This window comes from Suncus etruscus, chromosome 12 (assembly GCF_024139225.1).
Source record: "Suncus etruscus isolate mSunEtr1 chromosome 12, mSunEtr1.pri.cur, whole genome shotgun sequence".
Taxonomy (NCBI): domain Eukaryota; kingdom Metazoa; phylum Chordata; class Mammalia; order Eulipotyphla; family Soricidae; genus Suncus; species Suncus etruscus.
In genome coordinates this window covers 4,135,421-4,147,363 of record NC_064859.1, presented here as the reverse complement: position 1 = coordinate 4,147,363, position 11,943 = coordinate 4,135,421, and the positions used below count along the sequence as shown (strand labels likewise).

The 11,943-nt window shown below is 44.1% G+C and overlaps 1 non-coding gene and 1 pseudogene across 1 annotated transcript; both read left to right on the top strand.

Moving 5' to 3' along the window:
- Nucleotides 1-2,067: 2,067 nt before the first annotated feature.
- On the top strand, nt 2,068-2,174 carry LOC126025008 (U6 spliceosomal RNA). Its single transcript, XR_007501062.1, has one exon. It is a non-coding gene; the product is annotated as a U6 spliceosomal RNA (small nuclear RNA).
- A 3,057-nt stretch (nt 2,175-5,231) lies between these two features.
- Nucleotides 5,232-5,619, top strand: LOC126024779 (40S ribosomal protein S15a-like; annotated as a pseudogene).
- The last annotated feature ends 6,324 nt before the right edge of the window (nt 5,620-11,943 follow it).

Below are 11,943 nucleotides of genomic sequence, written 5' to 3'. Positions count from 1 at the left end.
TATGCAGCTTTTTTATTGTTTGTTTGTTTTTGGGGTCACACCTGGCAGCGCTCAGGGGTTACTTCTGGCTCTACGCTCAGAAATTGCTCCTGGCAGGCTCTGGGGACCCTATGGGACGCCGGGATTAAAACCACAGTCCTTCTGCATGCAAGGCAAACGCCCTACTTCCGTGCTATCTCTCCGAGATATGCAGCTATTTTTTGTTGTTTGTTTATTGTTTTTGGATCATACCCGGCAGTGCTCAGGGGTTACTCCTCGTTCTATCCACAGAAATCGCTCCCGGCAGGCTCGGGAGACCATATGGGATGCCAAGACTCGAACCACCATCCTTCAGCATGCAAGGCAAATGCCCTACCGCTATGCTATCTCTCCTACCCTTTTTTTTTTTTTTTAGATATGCAGCTTTATTAAAGGCCCTAGCCATCATGTGTGGCTTCTAAGCTAAACAGCCTCTTTTCTGCTCCTGCATCTATCCTGTCTCTCATCTCTTCATGCTACCTGTTCCTTGCTGAGCCTCTGTTGCTGAATCTCTATCGCCTCTCCCCAGGCCTTAATAACCAACCACAGACTCCTCCCAGCAGTGGGCTGGTCTGACCATCAGGTAAGATTAGCATTTGGCTTTGGGAAGGGTGACAGAGACCTACACAAAGGATCGATGTTTCTAGAAGAGAAAGAAACCAAAGCTTCTGTACACAGAAGGAGGCTGTCGGCAAATCAGGAAGAGCGGCTTCCCGCACCAACACTTTGAGCCTGGACTCTGAGCAGTGAGAAAACAAACTTCTGTTGTTTAAGCCATCCAGACTATCATGCTTTGGAAATGACAGAAATATGGGGGCAGGGGAGTCAGATAATGTGGGGGCCAGAGCACTAGCAAAACGAGTAGGGTAGGGGCCGGCGACGTGGCGCTAGAGGTAAGGAAGGACCGTGATTCGATCCCCCGGCGTCCCATATGGTCTTTCCAAGCCAGGGGCAATTTCTGAGCACTTAGCCAGGAGTAACCCCTGAGCATCAAAAGGGTGTGGCCTGAAAAACCAAAAACCAAAAACAAAACAAAACAAAAAAACCGAGTAGGGTATTTCCTTAAACGCGGCCAACCAATGCTCAATCCCTGGCATTCCATTTATTAGAGCCTGCCAGAAGTGATTCCTGAACACAGAGCCAGGCAGGAATAAACTCTGAGCACCACTGGGTATGACCCTAAATTTAAAAAAATAAAACTCAAATAATGACAAGAGTCCTCAATACCAGGATCTTTATAGTATTTCTTCTAGTCCTCTAAAATTCATAGTCTTGTGCACCTCACACTGTCTAGAACATAATTGAATTATTGAGTTTTAAGTCTGCATAGTCTTATTAGCACCATATATACAAGCTATGGTTTTAATTCTGGAGTATTGAATAGTGACAATATATGGTTTTATACTACAAATTTGTAAACATCTGAAACATTTTTGTTGTTGTTTCTTGGGCCACCCTGTGCCACTCAGGAGTTTACTACTGGCTTTGTTCTCAGAAATTACTGGAACATATGGGATACTGGGATTGGACCCAAATCAGCTGCTTGCAAAGCAAATGCCCTTCCTGCTGTGCTATCACCCCTCGCCATGTATGTGAAACTTTTTTCTTTGCTTTGTTTTGGGAGTACACCAAAACATCACCCGGTGCTGCTCAGGGGTTACTCCCGGCTATGTGCTCAGAAATTGCTCCTGGCTTGGGGGACCATATAGGATGCCGAGGGATCAAACCGCGGTCCGTCCTAGGTTAACGGGTGCAAGGCAAAAGCCCTACCACTTACACCACTGCTCTTGTCTCGTGAAACTTTTTTTGGGGGGTCACACCTGGCAGCTCTCAGGGGTTACTCCTGGCTCTATGCTCAGAAATCGCTCCTGGTGGCCTCCGGGTACCATATGGGATGCCAGAATTCAAACCACTATCCTTCTGCATGAAACACAAACGCCTTACCTCCATGCTATCTTTTCGGCCCCTGTTTTTATTTTTGTTTTTGGGTCACACCTGGCGGGATGCTCAGGGATTACTCCTAGCTCTGGGCTCAGAAATCACCCCTGAGTGCTCGCTTCGGCAGCACATATACTAAAATTGGAACGATACAGAGAAGATTAGCATGGCCCCTGCGCAAGGATGACACGCAAATTTGTGAAGTGTTCCATATTTTAAAAAAAATCACCCCTGATAGGCTCAGGGGACCATATCGGATGCCAGAATTCAAACCACCATCCTTCCTGGGTTGGCCACTTGCAAGGCAAATGCTCTACTGCTATGCTATCTCTCCAGCCCCGTGAAACATTTTTTTTAATGATGTCTAAAAGAAAAAAAGGGGGGGGTGGATGGAGAGGGAGATAAGAGAATGTCTGTTATAGAGACAGGCAGTGGGGAGGGCAAGAGGAAGGATGGGAGGAAAATGGGACGTTGGTGGCAGAAAATATACACTGGTAAAGTGTTGGACATTGTATGACTGAAATATCATAAACAACTTTGTAGCTGTATCTCATGATGATTAAATTAATAAGTTTATTTTAAAAATGAACTGAAATCCTATACTTAAAGATTTAATGACAAGTCAGAGAGATGGTACATGGGTTAAGGCACTTGGTTTGATTAATCTCAGTTCAATACCTGGCACCATCTATGATCCCTCAAATATGGCCAAGAGTGACCTCTGAACACAGAGGCAGCAGTGGACTCAGAGCACTGTCAAGTGTGCCCTTAGATCTTGAAAACCAGGGGCCGACGGGGTGGTGCAAATGGTAAGGCATCTGCCTTGTCTGCACTAGCCTAGCCTAGGATGGACCGCAGTTTGATCCCCTAGCGTCCCATATGGTCCCCCAAGCCAGGAGCGATTTCTCAGCACAAAGCCAGGAGTAACCCCTGAGCGTCACTTGTTGGCCCAAAAACAAAAAATCAACTCCCCAAAATAGTTTATGATCTAGTGAGAAAAATTGGTATATTATATTATTTGGCCATTTGAAGAAAGCGATTTTTCCATGTGACTACTCTTTGGAAAATACAAGTAAACGTGGTGTTTGAAACCAGGTTCTGTCCCTTAGCTGTGTTTTTATAGTCAAGTTGTTTAGCCTCTCTGAGTCTTTTCTTATCTGAAAGAGGATAGAATAGTGTGCACCTCAATCAATATAGTCAGCATATAATGATAAAGAGCTGATATACGTGAGATACATGAGCTAATTATGAAATAATCAAAAGTAAGTTTAGCTATTATTATTACTATCTGCTTTTTCATTTTGTCTGGCTTCCATTTTTTTTTTTTTTGGCTTCCATTTCAAAGACCAGGCATTTATATTTATTTTTTGGTCTTAGGGGGTCACACCGAAGGTAGTCTATCAGGAGCTACTCTCTTCTCTGTGCTCCAATGTTGCTCCTAGTGGTATTTGGAGGTCATGCAGTGCCAGGAGTCAAACCTGGGTCTCTTGCATGCAAAGCATGTGTTCCAGCCTAGTAAGCATTCTCTCTGGCCCTCAAGGACCAACATTTTTCCCAAAGTTTTTTTTATTTTCTGTTCTTGGGCCATATCCGGAAGCATTCAGGGATTACTCCTGGCTGTACATTTAGGAATCATTCCTGGCAGGCTTGGAGGACCATATAGGATGCAGGGATTAAACCCAGACCAGCTGCGTGCAAGGTAAATGTCTGTACTTCGCTCTATTCCCTTTCCCAAAGTTTTTCAATCTAATTTTAAGGTTATCTCTCTGAGCTTGCCAGGAATTGTTGCAACATCTACTAACTATGTAACCATAACATGGACAATGGGTTACAAATATGTGATAAAAGGATATATGGGGCCAGAGAGATAGCATGGAGGTAGGCTTTTATCTTGAATGCAGAAGGACGGTGGTTAATCCTGACATCCCATATGTTCCCCAAGCCTGCCAGGAGTGATTCCTGAGCACTGCTGGGTGTGACCCAAAAAAACAAAACAAACAAACAAAAAAGAAGAATATATGAATGATATATGAAGAATGAAGGATATGTGATATATTGTAGGCACCTAGAGTCAAATGTCTTAAGCTTCATCTTCACTCTAATACAAAAATCATTTTTTAGTACAAAATCCTTAATATAGAACTATAGAGAATATAATAGGAAGGGGGCAGATGATCTGGGTCCAATACCTGGTGCCACATATTGTCCCCCAAACCCTGCCAGGAGTGATCTCTGTGTGCAGAGCCATGTATAGCCCCTGATCACTGCCAAGTATGGCTCCCAAACAAACAAAATATCTTAATAATATTATGGGATGAATAGAGCTTAACAAGCATACCTTGCCAGCCCCAATGCTCTCACTCTTGATAAGGGCCACATGTACAAGACATTAGGTAATATATTGATTTAAGAATTGCCAGGGCGGGCCGGGAAGGTGGCGCTACAGGTTAGGTGTCTGCCTTGCAAGTGGATGGACTGCGGTTCGATCCCCCGGTGTCCCATATGGTCCCCCAAGCCAGGGGTGATTTCTGAGCGCATAGCCAGGAGTAACCCCTGAGCGTCAAACGGGTGTGGCCCAAAAACCAAAAAAAAAAAAAAAAAAAAAAAGAATTGCCAGGGCTGGGGCCGGTGAGGTGGCGCTAGAGGTAAGGTGTCTGCCTTGCAAGCGCTAGCCAAGGAAGGACAGCGGTTCGATCCCTCAAAGTCCCATATGGTTCCCCCAAACCAGGGGCAATTTCTGAGCTCTTAGCCAGGAGTAACCCCTGAGCATCAAACGGGTGTGATTCCCCCCCAAAAAAAAGAATTGCCGGGGCTGAAGAGATAGTATGGAGGTAGTGCATTTGCCTTGCATGCAGAAGGACCGTGGTTCGAATTTCAGCATTCCATATGGTCCCCCGAGCCTGCCAGGAGCAATTTCTGAGCGTAGAGCCAGGAGTAACCCCTGAGCTCTGCTGGGTGTGACCCCAAAACCAAAACCAAACAAAACAAATAAACAAAAAGAATTGCCATGAATAAAAGTCAATTATATCTGAGATATTATGTACCAAGATTTGAATCTAATTTTGTCATTTAGTCAAAATGAGAATCTAAATGTATCCAAAATGCTAATTTCTTGGTACCATGGTTACCAAGAAAACAGGACCTATTTCGCCCCAATATAGCCAAATATATGATTCAATATAAAAATGGAAATTTTTATCATGTCTTGTTTTCCTAAAATGCTATGCTTAAAAATATATCAATATTCGCTCTTTTCACTATCTTTCCGTGCCGCCACCATGGTGCGCATGAACATCCTGGAACAATGCCAAGAAGCGAGGCAAGCAAGCGCCAGGTCTCCTCAGGCCATGCTCCAAGGGCATCGTGAGGTTCCTGACGGTGATGATGAAGCACGGTTACATTGGGGAATTTGAAATCATTGACGATCACAGAGCCGGGAAAATTGTCGTGAACCTAACAGGTAAGCTGAAGAAGTGTGGTGTGATCAGTCCCAGATTTGACGTGCAGCTCAAAGATCTAGAGAAGTGGCAGAACAATCTACTCCCGTCTAGTCAGTTTGGTTCCATTGTACTGACAACCTGAGCTGGCATCATGGACCATGAAGAAGCGAGATGAAAACACACAGGAGGGAAAATCCTGGGATTCTTTTTCTAGGGATGTAATTCCTGAATCAATAAAAAGCCTCCATGGGGGAAAAATATCAATATTCAAGCATTATGTGTTTTCTTGATTTTGTTTGTTTGTTTTTGGGTCACACCCAGCAGCACTCGGGTTACTCCTGGCTCTTCCCTCAGAAATCGCTCCTAGTGGGCTCAGACCTGCTATGGTCTGTAGCAACCCTGTGTTTAGGTTAGAAGTTTTTCTTTACATTTTCCTGTGATGCGCTTATGCAAACAGCCCTCTTTTATTATTGACTAATTTTTCCTTTAATAATTGTAGACAATATTGTTTGTTTACTAAAAACAAACGGGGGAATTGTTGTGTATGTAAATATTTTGGGGGATTACTATGTTACTCACCCTAAACTGATTGGTGATTGTGCCCTACCCTAGGGTGTGACCTGGCATTCTGCCCCCACCCTAGGGTAGGACCTGATTCTGCTTCCACCATTGGGTGGTATCTGATCCCACCATTGGGTGGGACCTGATTCTGGGGGATGAAAACAAGAGTCTGTGGCAGGCCGGGGCTTTTTGGCTGGAACTGAAGCTGAGTCTTTGGACTTCAGTCTTGTCCACCGAATAAAGCGAATATTTCCACGAGCCTGACTGCGAGCTGTTTACCGGCCGTTTCACCTCAGAACCGTGGGCTAGACAGGGTGGCAGACGCGTGCTCCGAGCTGGAAGAGAAAGGCCTCATCCTCCATCCCTCCATCAGTCAACCTCTTCAGGGGCTGACTTGCTACAATGGTCTTTTGTTTTTTGTTGTTGTTGTTGTTTTGTTTTTGTAAACCACAAGCAGCAGAACTCAGGGTTTACTCCTGGTGGGCTCAGGGACCATATTGGGTGCCAAGAATCAAATTTAGGCTGGCTGCATGCCCTTCCCACTGTGCTTTCTCTCTAGTCCTGACGAGCATTTATTTAGTACTGCTTATATGAAATTCGGGCAGCTTGCTTCTTGGGGGGAGGGGTGACCCAGAACTTCATTAGCCGGACAAAATCTTCAGGATGATGGTGGGGGTAGGACTTTACCATAAGGAATTTAGGAAACATTTACACAGGAATGAGTGGGCCATGTGGATGGGAGGACCAGCACAAATGAAGGCACTATGGTGTGTTAGATGTGGCAGTTAGTGGAGGTCAGAGGAACCGAAGAAAATAAGCACAGAGAAGGGACAGGACAGAAATGACAGCAAATCAAGGCTAGCCTGAAGTCCATTGTTGGGAGAAACAATTTTATTAAATTAATTTGTTTATTTGTTGGTTTGGTTTGGTTTGGGGGCCACGTCAGGGCTTACTCTTGGCTCTGCACACAAGGATCCCTCGGGCAAGGTTCAGGGGACCAAATGTGATGCCAGGGATAACATTTTGGGATAACATTTGACCACATGCAAGCCAAGCATCCTTTCTGCTGTACTATCTCTTTGGCCCCAGAAACTTCGTTTTATTTTTTAAATAATTATCTTTATTTAAACACCGTGATTACAAATATGATTATAGTTGTATGATTACAGTCATGTAAAGAACACCCCCCTTCACCAGTGCAACATTCCCACCACCAATTTCCCAGATCTCCCTCCTCCCCACCCTCCAGAAACTTAGTTTTAAACCACAGCGGTGACTATGATATTGTTTATAATTCTTAGATAACTAAGGCAGAGAAGAAAATCAACAACCTCTCTCAGCCAGAAAACATAATTCTAGGGGCCAGAGCTATAGCACAGCGGTAGAGCATTTACCTTGTACACAGCTAACCCAGGATGGACTTAAATTCGATCCCAGACATCCCATATGGTCCCCCGAGCCAGGAGCGATTTCTGAGTAGATAGCCAGGAGTAACCCCTGAGCATCACAGGATGTGGAACCCCTCCCAAACAATAACAACAACAACAACACCATAATCCTTCAGAGCAAAACAGTACTATCTCAAGGCCGAGCTGCAGTCATAGTACAAGTACAGTACTGCCTGCAGGGAGTCAATCCAGCTTTGATCCCTGACATCACATATGGTACCCCCAGCACAACCAGTAGTGATTTCTGAGTGCATAGCCAGGAGTAACCCCTGAGTGTTTCTGGGTGTAGGCCCCTTTCCTACCCCTCTCCCCCCAAAACAAAACAAAACAACAATCCCAAGGCCTCTGAGCTACTAGCAGAGCCTGCAGCTTCAAAGCCTCAGCTAACTGGGAACAATCCCTTGGGGTTGTGGTTTTTGAGTCCCTGCTGGCAGCCCAGCTGCACCCCACCCAGCTCCACAGAGGACAGCACACACTTGAGAGGGTAACACAGGATTTAGACAGCAGAAAATGGGGGCATTAGGTAACCATCTCAAGGCACAACTAGATTTGGAGGGGAATGAAGGAAATAAATATTGAGCTTGCTTTTGATAAGTTTTACTATAAGAAAAAATACAGGGCTGGAGAGATAGCACAGCAGTAGGGCATTTGCCTTGCATGTGGCAAACCTGGGATGGATCTGGGTTCAATTCCTGATATTCCATATGGTCCCGAGTCTGCCAGGAGTGATTTCTGGGCACAGAGCCAGGAGAAATCCCTGAGCGCTATAGGGTGTGGCCCAAAAACAAACAAACAAATAATAATTTAAAAAAATCAGGAAAAGGGCCCGGAGAGATAGCACAGCAGCGTTTGCCTTGCAAGCAGCCGATCCAGGACCAAAGGTGGTTGGTTCAAATCCCGGTGTCCCATATGGTCCCCCATGCCTGCCAGGAGCTATTTCTTAGCAGACAGCCAGGAGTAACCCCTGAGTAACGCCGGGTGTGGCCCAAAAACCAAAAAAAAAAAAAAAAAAAAAAAAAAAAAATCAGGAAAAGCAGGTTGCAGAAAGGAATTTTTTTTTATTTTTGGATCACACCCGGCAGTGCTCAGGGGTTACTCCTCGCTTTATGCTCAGAAATCGCTCCTGGAATGCTCAGGAGACCATATGAGATGCCAGGATTCAAATCACCGTCCTTCTGCATGCAAGACAAATGCCCTACCTCCATGCTATCTCTCTGGCCCCAAAAAGATGTTATTTAAAATTTGTTTTCTTTATTTAAGCACCATGATTACATACATGATTGTAGTTGGGTTTCAGTCCTGAAAAGAACACGCCTCTTCACCAGTAAAACCTTTCCACCACCAATGTCCCCATCACCCCTTCCCCTCCCCCTGCCTGTATTTGAGACAGGCATTCTACTTCTCTCACTCATTAACATGGTCATGATAGTTAGTGTAGTCACCTCTCTAACCAAACCACTCTATGTGGTAAGCTTCAAATCCAACGCCAGTCCTTCCAGCCCTCATCTCTGTTGTCTCTGGGCATTATTACAATAATGTCTTTTGTTTTTCTTAAAACCCAGAGATGAGTGAAACTGTTCTGTGTCTACCTCTCTCCCTCTGTCTTATTTCATTCAGCATAATAGATTCCATGTATAGAAAAATTTCATGTCTTTATCTCTCCTGATAACTGCGTAATATTCCATTGTGTATATGTACTACAATTTCTTTAGCCATTCATCTGTTGAAGGGCATCTTGGTTGTTTCCAGAGTCTGGTTAATGTAAATAGCACTACAATGAATGTAGGTGTGAGGAAGGCATTTTAGTATAGTTTTTGTGCTCCTAGGGTATATTCCTAGGAGTAGTATAGCTGGATGAGAACACAATTTCCAGTTTTTTGAGGAATCTCCATACTGTTTTCCATAAAGGCTGAACTAGATGGCATTCCCACCAGCAGTGAATGAGAGTTCCTTTCTCTCCACATGCCTATCAGCACTTACTGTTCTTGTTCTTTGTGATGTGTGCCAATCTCAGCAGTGTGATATTGTACCTCATAGTTGTTTTGATTTGCATCTCCCTGATTATTAGTGATGTGGAGCATTTTTTGGCCACTGTATTTCTTCTTTGAGGAAGTGTCTGTTCATTTCTTCTCCTCATTTTTTGATGGGGTTATATGATTTTTTCTTGTTAAGTTCTGTCTGTACCTTGTATATTTTCGATAGTAGCCCTTTATCTGATGGGCATTGGATGAATATTTTCTCCCATTTTATGGGTGGCTTTGTGTGTGTGTGTGTGTGTGTGTGTGTGTGTGTGTGTGTGTGTGTGTGTGTGTGTGTGTGTGTTGGTCTTTGGGTCACACCCAGCAGCTCTCAGGGGTTACTCCTGGCTCTATGCTCAGAAATTGCTCCTGGCAGGCTCAGGGATGCCAGGCTCTATGCTCAGAAATTGCTCCTGGCAGGCTCAGGGATGCCAGGATTTGAAAAACCGACCTTCTGCATGCCAGGCAAACGTCTTACCTCCATGCTATCTCTCCAGCCCCATATGGGTGGCTTTTGTATCCTGGACACTATTTCCTTTGAGATGCAGAAGCTTCTCAGCTTAAGATAGTCCCATCTGTTTAACTCTGCTTCCACTTGTTTGGAGAATGCTGTTTCCTACTTGAAGATGCCTTTAGTCTCAATGTCATGGAGTATTTTACCTATGTGTTGTTCTATATACCTTATGATTTGGGGCCTAATATCAAGGTCTTTAATCCATTTTGATTTGAACTTTGTGCATAGTGTTAGATGGTGGTCTGAGTTTGCTTTTTCGAAAGTGACTGACCAGTTGTCCCAACAAGTTGACCACTTGTTGAAGAGGCTTTCCTTGCTCCATTTTTAATTTCTTGCCCCTTTATAAAAAAATTAATTGATTGTATATCTGGGGCACATTCTCTGAATAGTCAAGTCTATTCCACTGATCTGAGGGTGTCTCTTTATTCCAGTACTATACTTTTTTAATGACTATAGCTTTGTAGTACAATTTAAAGTTGTGGAAAGTGATGCCTCCCATATTCCTTTTCCCAAGCTTTAAAAAACACCAACCTATTCGCGGGTGTTTATTTTTCCAAATGAATTTCAGGAGTGTTTGATCCACTTCTTTGAAGAACATCATGGGTATCTTTAGATGAATTGCACTAAATCTGTACAATGCTTTGGGGAATGTTGCCATTTTAATAATGTTAAGACTACCAATCCATGAGCAGGGTATGTGTCTCCATGTTCATGTGTCTTCTTTTATTAGGATGTTAAGTTTAAATGTGACTTCTTTATATTTGGTTAACAGCAAACTGGATTATGGGCCCGGAGAGATAGCACAGCGGTGTTTGCCTTGCAAGCAGCTGATCCAGGACCAAAGGTGGTTGGTTCGAATCCCAGTGTCCCATATGGTCCCCCGTGCCTGCCAGGAGCTATTTCTGAGCAGACAGCCAGGAGTAACCCCTGAGCACCGCCGGGTGTGGCCCAAAAACAAACAAACAAAAAAAAAACTGGATTATGCTTGTCAATAGAGGCTCTCCAGTTGACACACTGAATCTAGAACTCAACAGGATTCTGTTGCTCTGCTTGTATTATGTTTTCCTAAGAAGTCCTTTGAATAGTAATGCTCAGCCTTGTAACTAACCGATCTGACTTGGTTTTTTAAATACAGTCCATTATGGCATCCAAAGAGATGGTTCAATAGAGCACATGTCTTATATGTAGGGGGCCTAGGTTAAATTCTCCAACACTGCCTGGCTCCCTAACATTAATAACTATGGCTGTGACAGCCCTCAAGTGCCAGGCATAATCCTTGCAGTTTTTGTTTTTGTTTTTTTTTAAGTTTTTTTGTAACCATCGCAGGGGTCTCAAACTCAATTTACCTGGGGCCGCAGGAGGCAAAATCGGGGGTGATCCTTGAATGCAAAGTCAGTAGTAAGCCTTGAATATTGGCGGTGTGACCCAAACAACTAAAACAAAACAAAAAAAGATTCCTTTAGGGCAGGGCCACAAAATGTTGTACAGAGGGCCATTTGCGGCCCCTGGGCCACAAGTTTGAGACCCCTGAAATTCTAGTGGTTCCAGGACACTGGCTTGTACTTCACTAGTTGCTTTAAATCACCATAGGATTAATTTCTGCAGATAAAACCGACTGGCCTCAATGAGGGCAAACATTCTCTGTTGGCTTGAGAACAAGCCTCTAGCTGCTTGGGTGAGGACGGCATCTGGGATGAGAACTACCTGGTAGCAAAGAGCCCAGTGAGGCATTTGAAATGTAACCCAGCCAAAGCAATCAGTGAAATCATAAATAGTGTCTGACACTTCACTACAGCAACAAAGTCAAGTGTGCTGTAATCCCCACAGAGATCGAGTAAATGAATGGACCAATTAATCTGTGAAAGCACATGTTACCAGATCTGTGGCTGACATCATTCTCTTGAGAACAAGCAAGTCTTACAGTTCTGGAAATAAGGATCAGGCAAGGGCAGGGTCTGGGGAGAGTGATCAACAATGTACTCTCCTGCTCCTTCCATTTCCAATCC